The 25,592-nt window shown below is 37.2% G+C and overlaps 1 protein-coding gene across 1 annotated transcript in view; it reads left to right on the top strand.

Annotated features, from left to right (window-relative positions):
• Positions 1-413: 413 nt before the first annotated feature.
• The window catches only part of LOC306854581 (roundabout homolog 1-like), a 285,946-nt gene continuing 260,767 nt past the window's right edge, over positions 414-25,592 (top strand). Inside the window, exon 1 of the mRNA XM_079392718.1 lies at positions 414-1,353. The gene's annotated coding sequence lies outside the window, so the exon portion shown is untranslated. The remainder of the gene's footprint in view (positions 1,354-25,592) is intronic.

Below are 25,592 nucleotides of genomic sequence, written 5' to 3' on the forward strand. Positions count from 1 at the left end.
ATAAATAAATAAAAAATCAAATAAATAAGAATAGGCACAGATGAATTTTACTACAATATGCATTTAGAAAATAGATTCATGCCAACTTTAATGGTTTTGAATTTGAATATGCTATCCTATTTCAATATGGCTTAATCATAATTTAGTCAGGTTTTTGTTTCTATGGCACAAATAAACAAAACCCCTTCCAGTCCAGTAAAATCGCTTTATTAGGCATTATTGGTAGCATCTAATGTTCAACAAACCTTTACATGCTATTTATAATAATCAGAGTAAACAATTAGTCAACTATGTTAAAGTTCGAAGTTCTAAGTCTACAACGTTCTAAGTTCTAAATCTACTAAATGTGTTAGCTGTTGGTCGTTTGTAGTGGTCTACTGGAGAAACTGGGTCTCTGCAGATAACCCGGATGTGAGGCGCGCGGCCGTTAGTTTGTAAACAAAACGCATGTTAGCTGGAACATAATTTTTACGTTTCAAAAGCGTTTGATTGAGCACATATCAGCCTAGTGAAAGATGAGTCATCAATATTTTTGTTCTCTTTTCCCTTAAGAGGTAGACTGTGCGTTTAAAATGCGTTTCTGTTTGTAATAATTGCTGTTGTCAACTATTTGGAGTAACCTTACATTAGCACGCTGAGAGAGAAACTGCTTGTAAAACTCACAAACAATTACAGAGAAACAGTGCCAAAATGAATTAAACACCAAATGTTAAAGTAGAAAACTGAAAGAGTAATTGCTTGTAAAACATAGCCTACTCTTTGTTTTACTTAAGTTCATTACAACTAGAAAAATAATTTTTACAGTCGATATACATCCTCAAAGCTGCGAGACACGAACCAAGAGCCATAAAACTATTACTTTGAGCCAGAACTTTCCGTTTTAATTAGAATATTTTACCTTCTTACGTGAAATACCGAGCGTGTCGCTTACTCATCAAAACAGTTTGATTGTATTGTGTACATTAGGATAAAGGAATTGCATGAACACATAGGGATTCTAAAATGCAATGCTGTTAATGCTATAACTCATTAAAGTTGAGTGGCGCAGAGGTTCAGCTTTAGGACCCGGGGACGCAGAGCGCAGTGACAGCGCGTGGAGAGATCTGTATGCTTTACCGCATCAGCAGCGCGTGAGAACACGGCTAAAGACGCTATCCACCGGTGCACGTCTCGCTTCTTTTTCTGTGTGGCTGAACTGCCGTAAACTAAAGCTCACCTTCGTGTCCCAGCGCATCTACATTTCCAGGTGCTGGCCATCCATTGGAAAGTTACGCACGGCTCATTGGAGAGATGGAAGAGTAGTTTGACTTCTGTTTTTGGAATATAAAGCATCGTCTGTGATCAGGAAAGTGGGTAAGAGATTCTCTTTTCATAATTTAGCATGCATAATTTCTTGCATTTGGATATGGTTTTTGAATAGAAGTTTAATGCACAGTGTCTAATTCAGCCTGGAGGGTTTTGTGCATGAGGGAACTTTATTGGATGCGTATTGCATGCAACAGAGAGACATTCTGGGCTCAATTTCATTAAGAATTAAAGATGAAGATGCATCAGATGTATCAGCCTTAAGAAGAATGCCGATGATTCCATCCATGCTGCATTTAAGACACTGCATTGAAAGTGAAAAGCTGTAGTTAAAGAGCTTTTCTGCCTAATCTCACTTTCCTCGTGTCCTAACGTAGTCAGATTGATTTAGGTTGGTTGGATTTATCCGAATAAAAGCAGTTGGTTTAGATGTGCTTTTTATATAGGATGAACTGAACCACTTTTATGCAGGGAACAGATATAGATAATTGGCCAGATCACCACAGCTACAGATCATATAGCATAATACAAGCTTTTTAAACTTTACATGCAATAATTCGATCAGAGAGACAGTTGTGATTTCCGTCCATTTGAAAGTCTAATAGCTTCTGCTGAGAAAGTGGACTATAGAATCTTGGCCCTGAGATCAGAATTTTGCTTAGACTTGCATTGAGCAGAATGGTGGACTGCTGAAACAGCGTACAATCACACAGCTTATTGGCGATCAGCCTTTTAACCCACATGTTCTGTAACTTTTCAGATCTTTTCCTCTAAACTAATTAAACCCCAACAGAAAGACATTATTCATGCTTAAGCCTGCTATTTCACCACAGAATAGCCATGCGCTTTTCAAAAGAGTCACTGTTATGAATGAAAGCTTTTGTTCAGTTTGATCTCTTTAAGAACACATTAAAACTTCCATTTAACAATTCAATGCATTTGTGATACCAACCAAGAGTATAGCTTTGGCATAGGTTTTTAAATTAGGTTTCAAATCACTAATCATAAAATTAGTGGTGTTAAACTGATATATAAATATTACGTTTTTTTTTTAAAGCCATTTAAAGGGGTCTGGATCTCTCAGACCACTCAAGCAATTGGGAGCTGACTCTGGTGCTGAAAGAATACATGTGTTTAGCCCATTCAGAGAAATTTCCAATATGTTAATTCCTGTTTTGAGGTTGAAATTTTGCTCCTTGTTAAATTCTAAGGTAGCAATCTGATACATAAGTCTATTTTTGAGCTATTAAAAGGGGCTTGGTGTGTGTAAAACCCCAGACAGAGCATGAGAACAGTCCTCAGTGTGTGGAAGTGAGAGCTGTCCCCTGCTGAAAATTTCAAAGAAGAGCCAGGTGTGCTCAGAATACATATGCGTTTTTAACGGGTAACGTCCTTCATAAATGTATGAAATGGAGAATACCTCCATGAATTAATCATCGCTTTCAACGTGCCACGTTTGTTTAATCCAGTGATTGTAATATAGTCTTTTGTAATATGCTGCGCTATGCCCAAGAGAAATCAACCCAGTGCAGTCTTTCAATAAAACTGAAAATATTTCAAATGACAAAAACCATGCCCGCTGCAGTTCATTGTATATGTAATCAAGCCGAAGAGATGTTGAGTTTTGCCTTTGTGAGTCTTTTCTAATCACGATGAATCAGAGATGAATCATCAGAGATTTAGAATTACCCAATTTTGCCATAAGTTAAATATATTAAGGTTCTGCAATATATAAATATATTGTGGAAACTTAAATTCCTGTAGAGCTGCTTTGCAACGATTTGTATCGTAAAAAGCGCTATACAAATAAATTTGAATTGAATTCAATTGAAAGAGATCAACATTTCATTTTCTTTGTGAGAGTATGAAACAATTCATGCTTTAAGGGGAAAAAAAAAAGTGGAACAGATGCCACCAAAGTGATTGTATATCCTCTCATGACATTTGCATGTGTGTGCATGTGTGAACCATGCAAGACATACGGTCTCTAAGGTATTTAGGCTGTCAATTTGATCTCATTTAGCATTGTTATCCAGCCAGGTGCTGTAATTTAAAATTCAACGTTCCAGCACACTCTTCATTTGATGAAAAAGTACTTTTTGATGCCCTTTTTTGGGGCCTCTCTAGGGGTCCTTTGGCAGCCCAGTAAAGTGTGACTAGTTTTAAGTCCTATGAATTGTATTACTCATGGGTTTCGATTAAAAACTGTATTTGAGGGTTCTGACGGAAGCAGGTGGACCAGTGGTCTGTAAAATACTCTATTTCTTGCTTGTATCTGGGCTCTTTAGGTGGCTGGACCCATGCGTGACCTCCATAATGTCATGTGATTCACCTCAGTGAGTTCTTCCCTGGCATGCCAATTTCTAGACAGCATTGCTCGATAGACAGTTCTGGACCAGAGCCAAAGTCTCTAGATTGCCATCTCGTCTTTTATCAAATTTTTCTTCTTTCTACTGTGTGTTCGTCCGCAGGAGGTCTGACAGGAAATGCGTGACAGAACAGACTTTGCTTGGCTGGTGGTGTTTGGAAATATCATTTTGTAATCTGACATAGACTACCCAGCCAAAACTATGTGGCTACCCCCTTGTAATTGTACAATTTTGTGTTGGCCCTTTAATTCTAGATAAATCTCAAGGCTACAGTATACAGTAGACACTTTGGGTTTAATTGTTATGCTGTTTATACAATTTAGAGCTCATGTCTCTTATCGTGGCCATTTTGAGAATTTTTTTTTTAATGCATTTTGAGGAAATGTTTTTTTTTTTTGTACAAGGAAGCTATCCTTGAATTTTGTAATGCAGACTATTTTAAACTGTTTTTTAAAAGAAGTCTGAAGAGTAAAATTGTAAATTCTTACAATTTAAGATAACTGTTTTCTGTAATATATTTAAAATTGAATTTATTTCTTAATTTATTTTATTATGGAAAAGCTGAATTTTCAGCATCATTACTCCAGTCTTTAGAGTCACATGCTCTTTAAGAAATCATTATAATAGATTTGCTGCTCAAGAAACATTTCTTATTATCAATGTTGAAAACAGATATGCTACTTAATATTTTTGTAGAAACCGTGAAACATTTTTGGGGGATTCTTTGATGAATAGAAAGTTCAAAAGAACATCATTTATTTTAAATATAATTATAATTTTTGTAACATTATAAATATATTTACTGTCTGTAATTCTGTAAATTTTCATATCTAAACTAATCAAACCCCGACAGATATTATTATAGCTTTAGCCTGCTGTTTTAGCTGTGTGCTTTTCAGAATAATGACTGTTGTGTATGAAAGTCTTGTTTTTTTAACTCTTCGAGAACACATTATAACAAATCCATTAGAAAATTCAGTGCAGTTTTGGTCTCTGTGACACCAACCAGTAGTAAAATCATTGACATAAGGTTTTTTTTTTATTGGGTTTCTTATCACTTATTATACATTTAGGGGTGTTAACCTAATCTGTAAGATTTATGTTTTAAATTGTATTCTAAATATATTTACTGTCAGTTTTGATCAATTTAATGCATCCTTTCTGAATAAAAGTATTAATTTAAAAAAGTCTTACTGACCACAAACTTTTGAACAGTAGTATGTGTTGGTGTTAGCCATGCTTTCTTGATATTATTATCATTATTGAAAATTGCCATTGAAAATTACAAATCAGTCAACCACTGTAAACAGAATCTTCTGTTGAAATGGTTACATGTTGCATCCTGAAACTTTTATGGAAAAGTTGAATTTTTTTGCTGAATATTTAAGCAGCTGCTGTTGTGGAAAGAAATATCAAATTGGATAGATGCTCAAAGCAAAACACCAAGTGGATAAAGAAATTAGTCTGCTGATAACTTAATTTCCAAAATGATATCATTTTCTGTAGATATAAATGAGTGAATGGTAGCAATACAGATAAAAGATGCAAGTTGTTGCAAGTGGTACTTGGAAAAAATAATCAGGCCATTTTACTGCAATTTGTTGTGTTTCGTGTGAAAATGGCTAATTATAGACAATTATAGATAATTGTGTGCCTTCAACTCTGTTGCAACACTTCGGGGATCTGTCTTCAATGACAGTGTCCATAAGGAACTGATTTACTCTTTGCACGCACAGATTCTTTGCGTAAAACCATATTAACCTCTGATGGACGAAAACTGCCAATTTTTTAGCTTATCTCAAGTCCATAGCATATGGTTTATGCCCATAAGTAGTTTCTCCAGTGCTGTTCAGGGACTGTGTTTGGGGATCAGGGGTTAGAAAGCAAGAGGTGGTTCTTGAGCGAATGAGTGCGAACATGAATTGTATCATCATTCTACACCTGTCTGTACTTGCACACCACACCCACGTGGCCGCCATGCCCCTTGCCACTTCTGATCCGTCTCTGTTGCCCTTTTCTTGGATAAACGCGTACAATCCAAAGAGGAAGGCAACTCCAGTCCTCACGGCAAATCTAAAGCTTATCACAGAAATTGGATTTTAGCCTGCGTGCTGCAGCCAGTGGGGACTTGCTGATACGGTCTGGCCCGAACCGTGGGGGTTAAATATCATACACTGTCTAAGGATTTAGAATTGGAAATGGAAATTTTGCAATTCCACAAAAGCGGCGCACACTGGTCTGTTCTCAGGAAATGACTGGTTATCAGCGGACTTATCGTTGAACAACCGCAGACCTGAATAGCCCATGGCTGTTAATAAATCTCGCTCGCGCTCTCTCTTTCTCTCCTCTTCACTCGCTCTCTGTCTTTGGGGAATTGTGGTGATAGATTATTTGTTGCGCACGTGGATGTGATCAGATGTCCTCTGGGTAGGTTTGCTTGAATTGTTTCCTGTCTTGTACCGCTGTCCGCAGGAAACCCCGTGTGCGTGACAGATGTCAGAGACCCGGTTTGGTGACCCCTGTGTAAGTGTGTAATCTGCTGGGAAGACCTGACAGATCGTAGCCCTCACCTTGATGCGGAGAAGAGCCACACGTTCTATCAAGACCTTAAACAAGCAAACAGAATGTTAGTGTTCAGTGTGGCCAGGTAGACTATTTGTAGTTATAATAAAGTACAGACTACACATTCCTTTACTTTAGGCAGAATTTGCATAAACAGTTAACTGCTTAATATTTTTGTGAAACAGCATTTACTTGTTGTTTTGACATTTTTTTGTAACATAAATGTTACTTTAAAGTTTATTTACTGTCCCTTTTGATCAATTTAATGTATCGCTGCAGAATAAAAGTGTAAATGCTCAACTCACCAAATGTGATAACACACAGACAAATTAAATGTCTTATATCACCCTGAATGGATTGAAACAGTAATATTTTTTTTTTCAGGATACTTTTGATGAATAGACATTTCAAAATATTTTTAATTTTTTTGCATTTTATCAGTGTTTTATTTGAAATACAATTTTTTAGATCAATGTAAAAGTCTTTATTGTCACTTCTTATTGAATGGTAGTGTTGATCTTTTCCATCCGCATGATAAATAAAGATTGTGAATTCAAAAAAGAATGAAGTCTGCAAAAAAGGACTAGAATGTCTGCTTTGCTTCCAAATGGCATAGACTATAGTGCACAGGTCATATGGCCCAATTTTATGGTGCGTTTTTGTTATTTTCTTGTTTTTGAGCTTTTTGAACATACTCGGAACAGTAGAGCATGCCTCTAGCAATAGCAAAGTCATAGGTTTCTATTCCCAGTGAATGTATATAAACTGTATACCTTGAAATACATTAATGTACATTTTGAGCACTATGAACTATTTTTGTTTGAAATGAGCTAAAAATAGGAAATTACAGCTTACATGGTTTGGCATTGATATTGGGGGAATCATTTTTAATTTTAATTATGGGGTGAACTCCAGTAACCCCAGTGCTGTCCTTAGCAGAAATTAAAATTTTTGAGTGAAAGTGAAAGTGAAGTGACATACGGTGACCCATACTCGGAATTCGTGCTCTGCATTTAACCCATCCAACACACAGCAGTGAACACACACACACACACCCGGAGCAGTGGGCAGCCATTTATGCTGCGGCGCCCGGGGAGCAGTTGGGGGTTCAGTGCCTTGCTCAAGGGCACCTTAGTCATGGTATTGAGGGTGGAGAGAGCGCTGTACATTCACTTCCCCTACCTACAAACCTTTGGATTACGAGTCCGACTCTCTAACCATTAGGTCACGATTTCCCCGTCCGAGTGTCACATTATGAAATGCAATGCAATTAGTTGTTAATACATACAAATTAATAATTAATTCATTGGAATTAATTTATCAAATGCTCATTATGTCTTTCATAGTTCATAAAAAATGTTAAGTTGACATATTTAAGTCATTATCCGCTTGTAGTTTATCGTAGCCTTTGGCGGACCCCACAGCATCACCGAGAGGGATGTGACTGCAAAGTCATCACACTAAGCACTGAGAATATCATAACAGCATCAGCGGACACCCTACAAACACTAACGATTCTGAAAAAGAAGTCCCCGTTTTTTCATTTGTATCCTCAGCCGTGTGGTGTTTCATAATTTAGCAGCTTTTAATGTCACAAAACAGCTTGGGGCTCAGCGGGGGGTTGGGGAGATAATTGGGGTGTTTTTCATCTTCACTGGTTCTTAAATGTGCTTTTTAAGTCAGGACTTTCCTGTGGCCCATGTGAAGTACAGCCAGCGCTTCTCATTTGAGTCTCTGGAGGAGGAGGTGGGTGGGGAGGGAGGGGGTTCTTTTCAAATGGTCACTTCAGTAGGTGCTTTTCTCTTTCTACAGTCAGGCACGAATTGAAAGAAGCCACTCTTCTTTCAATGACGTCTCTCATTCTGTCAGGCATTAAAAATGTCAGTTTTACCATAAAAATGGCGATTATTGTAATGCAGTTTTGGCACAGTGAACTGTGCCGTTACAGACTAGTTGTGCATGATGATGCTGAATGTTTCTAATGTGCTTATAATTGCAAATTTTTTCTCAATTGTTTGTTTGCACCTCCTGTAAAATTAGATGTTGTTCAGAGAAGATTTAATGCATTGTGTTTGCTAGGCGGTTTCTTTGCATGCCTAAATCCAAGTCTCTTATGTTGACTTGCAAATTATTAAACTTATTCACCTGTTTTATAAAATGAATAGCCCACCTCTCCTTAACAAGCAGTTCAATTCATATTCATAGCACAAATGTGGTTAGTCAAAGAAGGATTTTTCTCATTGCTGCTTCATGTTGAACAGCTTATATTGTTTGTACTGCTATGTGCCATTTCTGAGAACACGTTGAGTGTAAACTGCTCCATGCATCTTTTTGCCGTCTGCGGTGGTTTGTGCTTCATGCCACAGTAAATGTGTCAAATAAGGCTTAACTCGTCTGCTAGACAGCATTTCTGCAGGGTCTTCAGTACTTAAGTGTTCAGAATTGAGAATACCTGTTCAATTCCTGATTTTGAACTGAGATAGCAGAACTGCGTTTGAATGTAAAGAAGTTAAATTAAAATGTAATTGAATTAAACTGCAATTTTTTAACTAGAAAAGCTTGTCAAAAACGTATAACATGGGCTTGAGGAAACAATGTTTGGAAGTTTAAATTGGCCTCATGTAGATGGATGAAATGGTACTTAGCAGATTTAGTTTATTTTATCACGTTTATTAAATGAACGTTTGTGGACCAGGGTGGCAGAAAACCTGTAGGTGTTCACACCTGTCTTGTTTGGTTCGATTGAATCAAACTCAAGTTCGTTTCCCACCTTGGTGTGGATCTTTTGGACAGGTGTGAATACAGCAATCAGACTCAAACAACTGTACCGTGACCCAACTGAAGAGGGGATCTCAATCCGGTTCTAAACAAACTCTGGTATGGTTTGTTTAAGGTGTGAAGATGACCCGACCTCAATCCGACCCAATTGCAAAGCACTGCGCCTTTTTTGAGTGAATCGTGTCTGTCGGTATATTGCCCCCCACCCCTCTCTATGAATGAAAACTTTATACCTAATCCATCTTCTGCGCAGTGCCACAGTAAACTTGCCATGGTAGGCGCACATTAGGGATGGCTCGATACCATACTTTTGGTTTTGGTACGATACCAGAATGTAATACCTCGGTATCGATACTAAATCGATAGCATAGGTGACATTAACCAGCCTCAAAAGATAAGTGAATTGAAAACAATTTTATTAAAATAATAGGCTAATAATAAAAAGAGATTTTTATTTCTCTCTCTCTCAGATTGTTTCAGACTCAGCCAAAGAAAAAGCATTAAATATAAATCTCACTCTCTCATTCTCTCTGCTGCTTCATATTAGCGGTTGGCAGCGCAGCAGAAACATTCCCTTCATATTATTAATACTAAAATTAATATAGCAAAACTCTTGCTTAATTCCAATTCAGTTAATATTCGATTGTATGAAATGCAAGTGCATATATTACGTGACCAAAACTTCACTGGTTCTAGTGTGTCACACACACACACGCACATTTGAGTTTACTGTATTACATCTGTGTTGATCAGCTGTGAATAAAAGCTAAAATTAAATCTGATTTTATGAATGATGCACTCACTTGTCAATCTCTTAATTATCTGAAAAGATCAGGATGAGCAAGCGACTAATGCTTAAAAAGATTTGATGTGTCCCTGTGGCAACACATGATTTATAGCAATGCTTGCATGCAGGTGCAGTAAGGTCAGTTCGTTCACCTTTGTCATCTGTTTTGTATGCAAAGTAATGCCATATTTCACTTCTACTGTTCTCTTTATTTATTAATTTCTGGTGTGTTGATAGAGTTTCATCTATTTGATCCATTGCGTTGTTCTGTTGTCACATTTACCGGTTGCGCAGCAATTTGGGAAGCACTGCCACATACAGATGCACTTCACAACAGCAACGTATGAAATACCGAACTGAGCAAAATCATGATATCGGACCATTTGAAATATAATCCAGTATTTTTTCAGTACTGGTATGCCGCGAATCCCTAGCGCACATAAGAGCATGCTCTCTCAGCCGAAACCATCTTGCAGCACATCTTCATCTTCACAAAATCCAAATTACAACTAGATGACATTGTCTCATATGGTGCTCATACGTTTCTTCACATGGCGTTAGTAACTGATAACACCAGATTAGTAAAAGAATGAAAGATTTCCATGATTATCCTGTTTTTGCAATTCCTGCTTTTCCAAGCTTGAGAATTTCTGTCCAATGAATGGATGACCTTAGCACACATGTGGTTTTGTTTACAATTTCAGGTTCATTTGCAAAAAGGGCAGTGTGAAAGCGAACCACACCCAAAAAAAAAAAAAAACATTTCAACATTGTATTTGGTCTGGACCAAGGCAAGTGAACTAGCAGACTTTGCTGGTGTGAATACACCCTTCATTTCTCCGAATTTCTTTGAATTACAAGTCCGTAAATTGCTCTTCCTGTCATTTTAGTGCACCTTCCTGTGGGGTGTGGCCAATTAAATTTCAAATTCCAGTAATGATTCCGGGGGGTCAGCATTTTTTTATGAATTTACCAGCAAGCCTGATACCAGCTAACTGTTAACATATTGTGACAGAAATATTCAATACTAATAACTTAGATTGATATAATTATTGATTTATATGGGTTTATCAGTAGGGTATTATGGACAGTCTCTTAATATTGGTCTAGGGACATCTTCCAGTCATCAACAATCAAATCTTCACCCATTATATTTTGAAGCCAGACTCTTTCTCTTTGGCTTAGAGTAAATATTTGCATATCATCTTTCTTATAATTAATGGAAAACGCAATGAGTACACAATAGCTCTGCCAACTGGCGCTCATGAATGTCCTAACTGCTGCAAAAACAATCAACTGTCATAATAGCAATGCACTGAACATTAACTGCGAATTATAATGACAAACACTGTTTTCCAAATCTTAACTAGCCGACTCGCTGCCACACTTCGGCTAGTGTCTGTGCCAGTTTGTAGTGCAAATGACATAGCAGTCTAGTTCTGTGATATTTTTTTCCCAGTTTGTTGGCATGGCAACTGGTTTCTACAAAGCCTTCAAACATTGCATACTGGGTTTTGTGGTCAGTTGCTTCTCAATTACCCGCTTGCATGTTTTGGTTGGATACCATTTACTGTTCACCAATGACTGAGTTTGGGTTGTGGCTGCCAATTTGATCTCCATGTAAATGTCTGCTCGAAGATCTGATCAAAACTCTGTTAGGCTCTTTGTTGCTAGGTTGGCGTTTTTGAAATGAGATTTACAGTGATGCTTCAGCTATCATCCACCACTCGCAGTCACATGCTAACACGGCCACGGCAGTGAATCACAGTTCTATTTGAGACAATAGAGTTTGATGTGACAGGTGTACTGTGCAAACTGATAAGTCATCCATCAAATCCAAACCATTCAACACACACTTTCCTCAAGGTCAGCGATATTTAAAGAACAATGGGCAGTCAGATGAAAACCTTATTCAGCTGCTGGGGTTAACAGGTAAAACAGTGTTGGTAACATATTTAAGGACTTAATTTATTTGCATAGAATTGTTTCTACAAATTACTTGAAATATTTTTATGGGAAATGAGGAATATCAGAAAGCCAAGTCCTGACAATGACGAAAGGAGGAGCTGGGGATGGAGGAGGATAATTTGCTCCTGAGCAAGCGATAAAGCTGCTGAATAACACTGAATAGACTTTATATAGGAATGCCGTGATAGGTGTCAAATTCCTATAGATAGACATGGATCAGCTGAGAGTCAGCCAATGCAAGCTTGACTAATGTGACCTGCCAGAATTAACACTATGCTTGATTTGTCCTAAAATACTGATTAGACAGCTGTTTTATTGTCCAATGTCTCACTCTGGTCTCTTTCTTCTAATAGAGTAATATCTCTTGACATTTTATTTATTTGTTTGGTAAGTAAAGTGGAATAATGTTGTCATCTGGTCATTACAAATCACAAAATAAATCCCTTCGGGTGAAATAAGACAGTAAATTTGTTATTTATAACCAACTGTATACTACTCTCAGCCCTTGGTATGTTTTCTTTCCTTTGATGTTGATGTTTATTTGTTTCTGTTCCTTAAACCTGACTTTGTAAAGTGACCCTGAGTGTTGGAAATGCGCTATATAAATAAAAATGATTATTATGATTATTATTATTATAACTGATCGCACATTATCCCTTATACAATGTACATTTGGTGAGTTGAGATAACATCTCTTCATACACCACTGTTTAGAAATTTAGACTTTTATTCTGCAACGATACATTAAATTGATCAAAAGTGACCATAAATAAATAATATAGTGACATTTATAATGTCACAAAAAATCTCAAAACAACAAGTAAATGCGTTTTCACAAAAATATTAAGCACTTAACTGTTTTCAACATTGATAATAATGAGAGAGGCCTATTTCTTGAGCTTCAAATCAGCATATTAGAATGATTTCATGTGACACTGATAACTATAATGATGCTCAAAATTCAGATTTGCATTGCGGAAATAAATGGCATTTTAAATATATATTAAAATAAAAAAAAATAGTTATTTAAATTTTGACAATATTTCACAATATAATGTTTTTTCAACAGTATTTTTGATCAAATCAATGCAGCCTTGCTGAGCATTAGAGACTTTCAACATTTTACCAACCTCAAACTTTTGCACATTCAATTTGTCACTTTAACATTGAATTAAATCTCGGATGCGTTTTTAAACTCTCTTATTTGTCAGAGGAAGATCAGTAGCTTGATTTAGAAGAATGCTTCAGCTTTTGAGATTTAATGCATTGTAAAAGACCAAACATGAAGACAAAAGAAGATGAATCGAGGAGCATCCATCCAGATCAGAGAGTTCATTCAGTTGAATATGGGTCCTTAGGTTATTGATGCGACTTGCCAATAGTGTAGGTGAGTGACTGATTGACTTGGAAATTGTTCTCAGGTCATTTGCATGCAAGTTTAAATCAGAAAATAACAAAGAACAAAGGTTTGGGTTAAAGGTCAGGTGAGGATTGTGGGTGAAATTGTTATTCTATCCATCTTTGGCTCTGGCACAAAGATACTTGATTGTGTCCCGGACACTTCCAATATTTCCCCTTTCTCACTTCATGGAACATCATATGACTCTTGATACTCAAAATTTGTCATTATAATGAATGTTCTGCTGTCTGGCAAATAGTCCACTACCCTGAGGTTCTGGACAGACGTCAATTTCTGTTTGTTAATGGTTGGTATTAATGTCCCCTCTCTGTCTCTTTCCTCTCGGAGTGAGTTGATGGGACCATCCTGCCATTTGTCTGTAATTACCCCCGGTGTACATCACCCAACCTATCCCAGCAGGCTCTGGCAGGGATGCTATTATTTTACTACTGGCCAGCCTCCCCCTCGAGACAGCACTGTGTTTTGAGCGACACCTCTGTAAACAGTCCAGTAGTGTCACGTAGCCAGACTTTTGACTTGCGATATTTAGTCTGGCCCTGTTTGGAGTTTATTCTGGCCAAGAGACTGTCTGGCCAGCATGTAAAGTGATCATTTTGTTTTACAAGCCATTTAGAGGAGGGTTTATTCGAGATGGATGTTCCAAAACTGGTACATCTGGTGTTGAAAGATGAATTCAAAGACATAGCACTTTTTACATTTTGCAAATATAAAAATATGTTTGACTTCAGTGTACAGATCATAAATATGATTTTTGATAAGTTTGATTTTGACATCAGTTTATTATAGTAACAATGTACTATTATTGTGTTTATTGATATTAGCTTTTATTTTTATGGTTTCAGTGTCATTTTAAGTTTGTTTCTTTTTGTCATTGTTTAAAAAACAATTCTAAAATGCATTTTAGGTTTTATTTACTTTTAGGTTTAGTAATTTATGCACTTTTGTCAATTTTTTTATATATTTTTTAATATTTCTAAAATTTATTGTAATTTATTTTATTTTAGTTTTAGGTATTTTATCTGCTTTTGTCATTTTTATAATTTTTTTGTACTTAATCCTGAACTTATTTCCAGTTAGTTGCCAAGGCAACATTCTTTTTTTGTATTAATATTTTAATTTAATTTCAATTTTATTTCAGTGAGTGAGAATTATTTTAATAGTTTTATTTAACCACTCATTAACATCTGTTTCTTCAAAACTAATCTTTATTTCAGTTTGGTGCTTTTTTTGTGTATAAAGTTGCGTAAAGTCAATCAATTTTTCTGTTCAGTATAAAGTAATTGGTGTCTTATGAAATTAACCCATGCCTTTTTCCAAAACCACTCCTCCAAAGCCACACCCTCCACCTGTTTTCCAAAGGATGTGGCCCACCATAGATGCCCAAGGTCAGCATTCACCTTGAAGCCATTATTGTTGTCCCTCCCCCAAGTTCTTTACAACAAAAATAATCATTTCATCCACAACATACTTTAGCAAAGCCCTCCACCTTCTGTGATGCTTTCAGTATTTCCTGATATGCTCTATTAGGCCCCTTAATGTAGTATTATAACAAACACAACTGAGATTGGCTACACCGGCCCCCCATCCGTCTGCGCGCGTGTCAGCAAGTCAGAGTCAAACTAAGACGGATGGAGGCCTGCCTCCACCCCAGCTCTTGACCAATGCCTTGGGGCCTCTCCACTTATTGAAATGACCTAATGTAGATTCAGACTCGACAGGGAGGGATATCTATCTATATCAACCTGCAGGAGACAGAAATGTGTGTGTGGCGGCTTCTTAAAGAAAGAGTTGGCTTGCTGCTGTGTCTTTGTAATTGAAAGCAAAAGAGAAATAACCCGGTGGAACATTAAGCAGGACGGTTGCCTCTGGACACGTCTAATGCACTCATTGAGAGGTGGACATAAGGAGAGATGTGAAGAATGAAGGGGGCAGGGGGTCATACAATGTATATCTGTAACACTATGGGTCATTTCACTTCATATCTTCGTAATGTTTTTGCTTTTGTCGTTGGAGAAATAAATGGACACATGAAGACGTAGAAGTGAAGTATATACCTTGTCAAAATTGAACAAATGTTTTTGTTCTGATTCGTATTGTCGATGAAGATACTTTTGTTTTCTTGTGTTTTGTTGGCTCTGAAAGAACACTATAATAATATTAACAACGACAGCAATAGCAGCAATAACAAAAGTCTTGCAGTGTGTGTTGTGTATAGGAAATCGAGACGCATTGATCTGCGGTGGCGTTTTTAATCGTGTTTCAAATTGATTGTTTCATTCATTTTGCATCAATTAAATTTTATCCTCCAAGGTTGCATTTGGAAATACATCACAACGAAGTTTCCTTAAGATATAGATATATTTAACTTATTAAGGTTAATTAAGTCTTTGTTTAAACAGTTCATGTGGCCATGCAGGTCTAGCAGAAAATGTTGAAATGCTTAATTAATGGGCTTTTTTATTGTTAAAGCAAATACACCAGCAGAAAGGGTCTCTGATTCGGTTTATGAGAAATAAGTGGCAAGAAATGAATTGAGAACACAAAAGAAGATCAAAATTGATTTTTTTTTAAATGGGAATTTAAGTGACACATTTATCGACTGAAACCACAGTTGGCCAGGCGAAAACATGTTTGCTTCAACCAAATTTTAAATGAATAGTTTATCCAATGTGAAAAATCTGTCATTTATTCACAGTCATGTCATTCCAAACTTCTATGACTCTGTGGAGATGTTTTGCTGAATATTGCAGGCTGTTTTTCACACAACGAAAGCATAAGTGAGACCAGAAAATGGACCAAAAAGCAGTCCATACATCTTGTTCACTACATTTCTTAAGCCATACAATAACTTTATGCAAGGAACAGACAAGATTTGAACTTGTAAACGTGGTATATTGCATATTTGATGTCAAACTGGTGATATGTGTTTGCTTATGCCAAGTATTCCAAGTGAACATCTTCTTTAGTGTTCTATACAGATGAAAGAACATCATAATCTTCTAAATAGGTGCCAAAGGTGGGTTTTTACAGTGATGCCATATAAGAACCATTCATATAAGAAGATACGTTTTTTTTCTTAGTGTGAAGAACATTTGAATTGTCCAAATAACTTTTTTCCACTGTAAAGAACCTTTTGTGCAATGGAAAGGTTGCATGGATGTTAAATGTCCTTCATGGAACCATCAATGCCAGTAAAGGACCTTTTATTTTTTAAAAGGGTAGGGGTTTGGAACAACATGAAGGCAAATAAATAATGACAGAATTTCCATATTTGGTCAACTATTCATTTCTTTTCAGACTTCAAGCCATTTTTCTGATTCAGATCATGTTCTAAATACATATACATTTTGTATCAGTTCACTTCACTGGCAGCCACCTAGACTCTCTGTACATGAATTATGTACAACAAATGATCTCAAAAAGAGGGAAAAAGTGCATGTGTAGGCTCAAATATCCTTGACCTCTGCTCCCACATCTCTTCTTCCATTCTAATCAGGTTTTCTTGGACCTGCTTCGTGACCCAAACCTTGCAGTGCAACTTCATACAAGTCTTATTATTATTATTAACAGCGCTTTGAAATCCAACAATCACACAGCCACATGAAAGACCAGGATCTCTTACAAACAATTTAAATATACAATAGAGAATGACTTGAAATCTGCATTTTTATTGCCCTCTCTTGACTTGCAGCATTTCGTTTGACTGCAGCTCATCGTGGCCTTCTCAAAAAAGCAGTCACATCCACGGGCGGTCTCCTCTGATTAATCTTCGAATCTCGAAAATGCATTAAGATGTGATCCATTTCCCACACAAATGCGGCGAGTTACACTCTATCTTGGCTCAATAACCTGCAACTAATAAGCCAATTTATGATAATATACCATCAGCGAACACCGACGGAAAGTTAATTTTGCCCTTGGAGCCAAATAGCGAGAGTTCAGGCTTGACTGCAGGCTTTGTTTATAAACGCAGATATGCAAATCAGGCTGTTGTTTTCCTTTTGTATTATTGCTCGCCAGGAACAATTATTTGGGATACTAGAATGGCAAGCCAAGTACCCTCGTCCTCTCTCAGGTGCTTTTAATGAGGACGCAACACTTGATCTGATAGAGAGCGTTTAATTTGGGAAAGGACTGTTGAGATGTTTTCAAGCTGTTTGCAAACCGTCCGAATGTGGTTTTTAAACATGGATATCACATTTTTTGAAGCCAAAAAGCAAAGTAAATATAACCAAACCTGTTCTGTTCTCTAGTAGTCTATAACCGCTTAAATAATTGTATGTGTGTCAACCGTACATCAGCTTTCTAATTAGCTGAGGCTTATGGGAGGTGTAATCTAAATATCTGGTGTTATTAAAATGCATTAGCTTTAATTAAGCTTGTGTGATACTGCTTACTGATACCGATAGTGCGATGTCATTTATTTGTGAATAATCTGGCGAATTCATTTGAGGGGCTTAGCAAATCAGTCTGTCTGTGGTAATTATGGTGTTTGAACAATATGTTTAATTGTCGGGGCTGAGTTGTTCACTGTGACATATCCCCAGTCACCGTAGCCACTCGATGCAGTCCGTATCCAGCCCAGATAGTCACTGCAGTCACCAGATCCAGTCTGTATCCAGATCAGATGGTGGATCAGCACCCAGAAACGACCTCTACATCCATGAACGTCAGAGGAGACCAGGACACTGAGATGAGAGCCAGAGACAGTTCCCCAGTGAGGACCCCGCCACTTAGACAGCCATCGGGAAAGACCACTGGAACCAGTTGAGCCCTTACAATCTGACTTTGCTGCAGTTGGAATTGAACTGCTGGTTCGTTTGGCCAGAGGAGAACTGGCCCCCCGACTGAGCCTGGGTTCTCACAAGGTTTTTTTCTCCATTCTGTCACCGGTGGAGTTTTGGTTCCTTGCCGCTGTCGCCTTTGGCTTGCTTAGTTGGGGACACTTCATTTCCAGCGATATCGTCGACTTGATTGCAAAGACACTATTTAAACTGAACTGAGCTGGATGATGACATCACTGAATTCAATAATGAAATGCCTTTAACTGAAAATCTTTTTTTAATCTTTTCATTTTACATTATTGACACACTATTTTCCTTTTTTGATATTGTGCAGTTGCTTTGACACAATTTACATTGTTAAAAGCGCTATATAAATAAAGGTGACTTGACTTGACTTGACAGTTCCCTCAGGATTTAGAAACGGCTCTGCCGTTCAGAGCGCAGGGCTCAGCTCTGGCAATCAAGCAAAATTGACTGTCAACCAGTGACTTTACATGCATAGAAGTGTCTGTTAGGAATATGATGGCATTCAGGGTGTTAACATAGTCTGACAATGAAGGCTGGCAAAGGGATAGTTTGGCCAAAAGTGAAAATTCTGTCATCTTTTATTCACCCTCATGTCATTCCAAACTAGACTTTCTATCTTCAGTGAAACACAAAAGGAGATATTTTGCATAATGTTAGTTTAAAAACACCATGAAAGTAATCTATGTTACATACTACTGATCAAATATTTATGTTCAGTAAGTTTTTTTTTTTTTTTTGATGGTTTGAAAGAAGTCTGTTATGCTCACCAAGGCTGCATTTACAGTATTTGATCAAAAATACAGTAGCATGAGCAATTGTGAAATATTATTACAATTTCAATAAACTGGTTTCTATTTGAAAATGTAATTTATTCCTGTGATGCAAAGCTGAATTTTCAGCATCATTACTCCAGTCTTCAGTGTCACATGATCCTTCAGAAACCATTCTAATATTCTGATTTGCTGCTCAAGAAATATATCTTATTGTCAACATTGAAATCCAGTTTCAATATCACTGTTGATATTGAGGGTTCAAAAGAATATTTTTGAAATAAATGTCTTTACTGTCACTTTTGATCAATATAATGCATCCTTGCTAAATAAAAGTATTAATTTCTTGCAAAAAACTTACTGCCATCTAACTTTTGAACAGTGGTTTATAGTCTTTAGCTTTAGATGCGCTCATTTTGATGCACATGTACATCTTTTGATATTTCACTTGCTATCGAATCGCTTAATAATGGCAAACACACACATCTTTTCATAGTTTCTTTCTTTTTTCTGTTCCTCTGAGGTCCTATGAGTAATCTTCCAGAACCATATCTCTTAGAAACAAGAATTGCTAGAACTTACAGACTGAAAACAATTTTCAAAATCTAATATAAATCCTAAAATACCTTACAGTGAACTTTGTTTCAACTATGGCAGCTCGAGTTAACAAGTCAGCTTTGTCATGTATGCAAATTAAACTGTATATTTTTAGTGACAGTCAGTTGTTTTAAATCATAACATGTCATCCTCCGGTGAGCGCCAGCGTGCAGAAGATGTCCCGAGAGTTTTCATGGCGGGACGGTGACAAGTACCAGCGCAGAACAATGACAAGTGGCATTTAGGGATGTGTTCGCAGCACGCTACTCTGGTAATTAACATCGTGCAACCTCCGTGCTTACAAAGCATCGCTCTTAATTAGAGTTATGATTGCAGTAGGGCAAAACCAGCGATCCTTGCTCAGGATAATGACTGCTGTAGTCAGTGTGGCAGGAGCTTTATTGTTTGCACACTGGACTTCTGACATCTGGGATACAAAGCGGCACAATAAAAAGCCGGCATTCTTTGTTCTTTCTCCTGCTGATCCAATCAGAACGGGCAAATAGAGCCCAGGCGTCTTCCAAATGAGACCCACTCTCTGCCTGAGCGGCGCAGACACCGCCAAGATAAGTATGTGTGCTGTAGTGAATGCAGCTTTCGAAGGTCGTCTTTCCCACAATGTGTCTCTCTATAACTCATTATATCAACGATAGTGACAAATTATTGGTTGTTTTGTATGGAAGCCTGTTTCCGTTTATTTTTGCAATGTAACATCTTGCAATTTAGAATTTTTTTTGTTTTTCTGAAGTTTATATTTCACAATTCTCATTTTTTTCTTGCAATTCTGAAAAGTCAGAATTGCGAGATGTAAACTTGCAGTTCCAAAAAAGGTCAAAATAGCAAGATATAAACTCAGAATTCAGTATTTTTGTCTCACAATTATACGTTTATCTCGCAGTTTTGACTTTTTCTGGAAATTCTGAGTTTACCTCGCAATTCTGTTTTTTGTTTCTGCCACAGAATAAAAAATAAAAAAACATAATTGCAATTCCTTTTATCTTGCAATTGCAAGTTTCTATCCCACAATTCAGAATTTTATTTCATAATTGTAAAAAAAACATCTGAAAATGATTTTTTTTTTGTCTGATAATTGCAAGTTTATAGTTTTTTTGCAATTCTTGCTTTTCTCTGGATATTCTGGTTTGTCTTTCTTTTTTCATCGCAAAAAAAGAGAAAAAAAAAATTAATTGCAAGATCTAAACTCGAGAAAAAGAATTGGAGGAAAAATTCACTAAAAAGTCACAAAAATCTAAATTATTTATACATTTTTGTATCCCGTGGCAGAAACAAGCTTTGATAGTTTTGCGTTTGGCTTGTGCTTTAAAATGTATTCCTTGTTGTGGATCTCAAATACGCCTCTCTGACTTACAGCCGTAAATCTAAAGTCATTTATAAACGTTTGGAAGGCTTTAAAGTTTCAAAATAGCATGAAATGTTGTTCCTGGAGCTTTTAGTCAAATGAATTGTCCAGTAGTGTCTGTCTTGATGGAGGACGGCTCTTAACTCTGTCATGTTTCCCCGTCCTTCTTGGCAAACAGTTGGGACTAATTCATCAAATTCAGCTTGCAGACCAGGGGGGCCCACGGTCTTCCTCTTCTCCCCACAGGATATAATCAGCTTTTAATTTCTCCACGATCCTGTAGACCAAATGATGGATAACTACGGTTGGTCCCTTTGGTGACCGGGCCTGTCTGCCTCCTCGTTGGCCTGTAACGCTCTGTTGCTTTTGCAGAAAATTAATCGTAATTTTGGCTCGGCCTGCAGCTCTAATAAGAGGCTTGCATGCACAGACGCCATCACATCTTAAACGTAATTTCCCCAAACGTTTCCACCAGGGATACCCAGCGTGTCTTGTTAACCAGGCTTAACAAATTTTTTGAATAAATGACGTTGTGCTATAAATATATATGAAGAGGTTGGTGGTTTATCCGGTTCATAATCGATTTCGGTAAACACAAGCAGGGATGTTAACAGCATGTGACTCATATTTCCATCTCTGAAGACTATGGAGTGGTAGAGTTAAATAATATGTTGTTGGAGCTGTGGTGCAGTGGTTGGTGTACATGCTTGTCATTTAAAAGCTGATGAATCAGGATTGAAGCCATTCTGTCTCATATTTCATCTTTTCCTTACTTTCCTATCCAGGCCCGGCTCCAGGACGCACGACTTGGGGGGGCTTTTATATTTCTTGGGGGGGCCGAATCGTGGGGCGGGTGCGGTTGGTTTCAAGTAAACGCTCAAAATCCATTATTTGGGTAACACTTTACAATAGTTCACTAAATACACTTTAATGCATTAACTTACATTAACTAATGGAAACGTATTGTAAAATGTTTCAATTATTTGTTATTTAAAGCATATACGTTCACAAAAACACTTAAATTAAACCGAAAAGCAAGCAGGTGCATGATTTGGCATGGCAGCCAATACAAATAATCCGGACCAGGCTCGGTTGCAGGCAGAATCACATCACTCTGTGCTTCTGAAATTATCTTGATCTATAGTGTAGTTAGCTATCTGCACCAGGCACCGGATTAACACCAATACCTGAAAGTAAATATTATGCACTTGCTTCTTACAATTTTTAATTTAATTTTAATTTCACTGTTAAGTGAAAATTGTAAGCCGGAAAAGTAATTGCACACAAGTTGCACAATTCATGTCCTCAGCGCCAACAGTTAGGCTACATGCCAAAGTTTAGTACTTGCATGTAGGTTTTTTTTTTTTTTTTCAAAGTATGAACAGTAAAGTAAGATGCTTGCCTTAGCAAAAACACTATGCTGTTTCCATAGTTTGAACCCTAGTTAAAACTTTCTCAGCCAGGTTGACATCTCCGACCTTGGTTTTGTAAGCAAAGGCCTGTCACCGTGTTAGGTTGCACTCAAGATTCATAGCGCATTGCCCTTCTTCCATCTTTCTCTGCACGGTCCTGCGAGAGCGTGAGAAATGGGTGCTTGAGAATGAGAATGAGTGTGTGTGTGCTCGCATAGCATGTGCAAGCACATCATGATTAGTGTGTGCTCTCCCGCTGGCCGACAGGAGCTAATATACACTGAGAGGAAGAGGCAGTGTGGCGTTCCTGCAAAGCGAAGCTGCAGGTTAATCCTTTTATTGTAATGAAGAGGCAGAAATATTAATGCACTGTAAACACAGGACGTTTAAACCTTGTCCGTCATCTTTACGAGGGCGGAGCTGTGTGGAGGAAGCCGAACAGCGCCATCCATAACAAACATGACATTGACTCTGCAAAACAGCTGAGTAGTCACTTAAGGAGATTGTCCTCACGTCTGCGGCAAAGCCACGTTCTTTCCTTTTCCATTGATTTCTCACTTGACTGCCTTAACACAATGGATACCGACGGTGTCTTTGTAGTAATGAAGCCTGCTTTCCGAATTCGTCTATTCAACAGCTTTTTGAGGGGCAGTTTTGCCAGAAGACTAGTTATGGCACATGATTCAGCAGCTCTAGTGCAGAAGCTTCTCCCCCCGCCTCCAAACTCATCTCCATGCCCCGCGAGCCGCACGCTGCGGAGCGAGCTTGACTGGCCTTACATGCTGATAACGGATTACAATAAGCGAAAGGCTGAATGTCTGAGCATGAAATTGTGTTTGTTCGAACAGTTTGATATTTATTCAGAGGGCTTGTTGGAGAGTGTGCATGGAAATTGATGCCAGTTTCTTGTTTAAGAGTCTTACTGCATCGTACCACTTTAGTTAGAGCATTTTTTGGACAAATGTTACACATTCTTCTAATTAAAATACATTAAAAACAATAAGTTATAGTATATTTGAGAGTGGATGGGAAACAATTAATAGTAAATGATCCCTGTTGCTTGTTTCAGGTTTGGGCAAAATTAAGAATTTAATTGAATTTATGAATGTGAGTTGAAATTGAATTGCCCAGACCCAACAAGATTTTGACTTTCCAAGAGGAATGTACTCAATTTAAATTCAAAATGATTTCAGACTCATTGTTTTTTTTGTTTTGTTTTTTATTTTGAAGAAAACCAGAGCATTCTTGAAAAGCATTCTAGTTTTTCCATTCAGTTTTTTAAAAGTTTTTTTTGCTTTTATTATGATAGCAAAGATCAGAACTGACAGGATGCGAGGTGGGAGAAATAGATAAATGCACACATTAGTTAAATACATTTAAAATATAAAAAATATAACACTTATTTTATAAATATGTATATTACACTGTTTTTACATTAGAAAAATAATATACATTAATTTTAATTTTTTTGATAATTGATGTATATTTAATTAATAAAAACAAATATAAGTTGATTTAATATATTGATATGAATATGAAATATGAAAAGATATTTACATATTTATATACACAATTAAATTGATTAATATCAGTGTATATGTTTGTTTATGTGTGTGTGTGTGTGTGTGTGTGTATATATATATATATATATATATATATATATATATATTAGTTTTTTCGTCATATTCACTGATATTACTAAATTTAATTGTGTATATGTAAATATCTTTTCATATTTCATATTCATATCAATATATTAAATCAATTTATATTGATATTTAGATTAGTTTGAGAATCCTGTTTGACATTTGCTCAACCATTGCTGTGGTTTTGTTTATTTCTGTCTGTTTGGCTGACCAAACATCAGTTTTTTTTATTAATTTTTTTTATTCTGTCTGGTAATGCTAGTGGTGCAGAAATGACATACTTTGCCTTTAAACTACCTCCATGTCTTTATCTTGAGTAGCTCAATTCAAATTCAGTAATATTAATGGTGTTCTCAATTAAAGTGTCCAGCCCTGGTTATGTTGAAGTATTTGTGTTTGCCTCTAGGCCATGTCTCCTATATGTGATTAAATGGTGCCCAATCCAAACAGCCTGCTTTCAAATTAATGAACAGGGAGTAGGAACGGCCAGTGGAAATGCAGCACTGGAGGTTTTGCTGAAATGCCTGGAAATCATGAACAATAGGCGAATATGTGTTTACTCACTGTCCTGGCTGTAGTCCCAGGGGACGGCATCTGTGTCGTCCAGATAGTGCACAATGTAGCTCTAAAGCACGAACAAGGAATGAATACGTAAGTGTGCCACTATAGAACGCTCTGCTCCTTATGGCTTGCATTGCACACGGCTGTCGGCGCATTGCATTATTCCCTCAGAAAGGTCCCGGTCAGGCTAATTGAACCTCCAGCCACCTTCCCAATAAGCACAGTGGTCCATGGGGAAAAGCCAGCGCTGGGCAAAGATAACGACTGCGATATTGTGCATCTGTGGTTCCTTAACATTTGGACCATAATGGAAATGGAGGATGATTTTGATTTTTAACAATCGTAGGCCGTCGTCTGCATCACAGGATCATTCTCCTGCTATATCTATTCCATATCTTTTTTTGTTGTCTCTTTCCTTCCCCTCCCCAGCTCTTGTAGCATCTGGCTCCTTGGGCTGAAGTTACAGGGAGCTCCAAAGGCAGAAATTGAAAGATGAAAGGCGAGAGATTAAGCTGAAAGGAACAGTGGGTGTTGTCAGAGGTAATTTGAAGTGCATTTGATTTCTCAGAGCCCTCTGAACACTTTCCTGCAATAATTTACCTGCTATATGCCTCCACCTTTAACACACCAGACGCCCTTCGTGAGATGTGAGGAGACCTATTCATGTGGAAATGGTGTCATGTCGTGTTCCAAATGAAAGCAGTGTGTAAAGGAAATGACAGTTTAGTCGGTGTCTGCCAAACCTCAAAACAGTACATAAAGGGTCGGGATGGGTGTTGACTTTGTTCACATCGCTCACCGCAACAAAGAAACTCCAGAAGCAGAAGAAAAGAGACGGGAACACTAAAAGACCCGCATTTTCTTGCTGAAAGCACTTGTTGTGCATTTTTCAAAACTGAAATGTCTTAATTTCTGTCTTGTTGTACATTTCTGTTTTAAGTACAGAGTTCAGTCGGTGAGGTTTGGGCCTGGTTGTGGACAAGTGATTGACAGATAAGGATATTTTTAATGGGCAATTCCAACGTTTAGCCAGCAAGATGACCGATACAATGTCGAGACAGGGTTGTCTCCTTGATGAGACAAACTGAATATTTTGAGTACTTTTTGGGTTAAATTAAAGGTTCATGTGAGATTGCAGATTTTTTCACCACTGTTAGTAAATCAATGATTATTTATTAATAAATTGTAATTTATTTCTTAATCATTTTAAATTAATTTTCAAGGATGAAATGAATTTGAATTGTTT

Source organism: Barbus barbus (genome assembly GCF_936440315.1).
Source record: "Barbus barbus genome assembly, chromosome: 34".
NCBI lineage: Eukaryota > Metazoa > Chordata > Actinopteri > Cypriniformes > Cyprinidae > Barbus > Barbus barbus.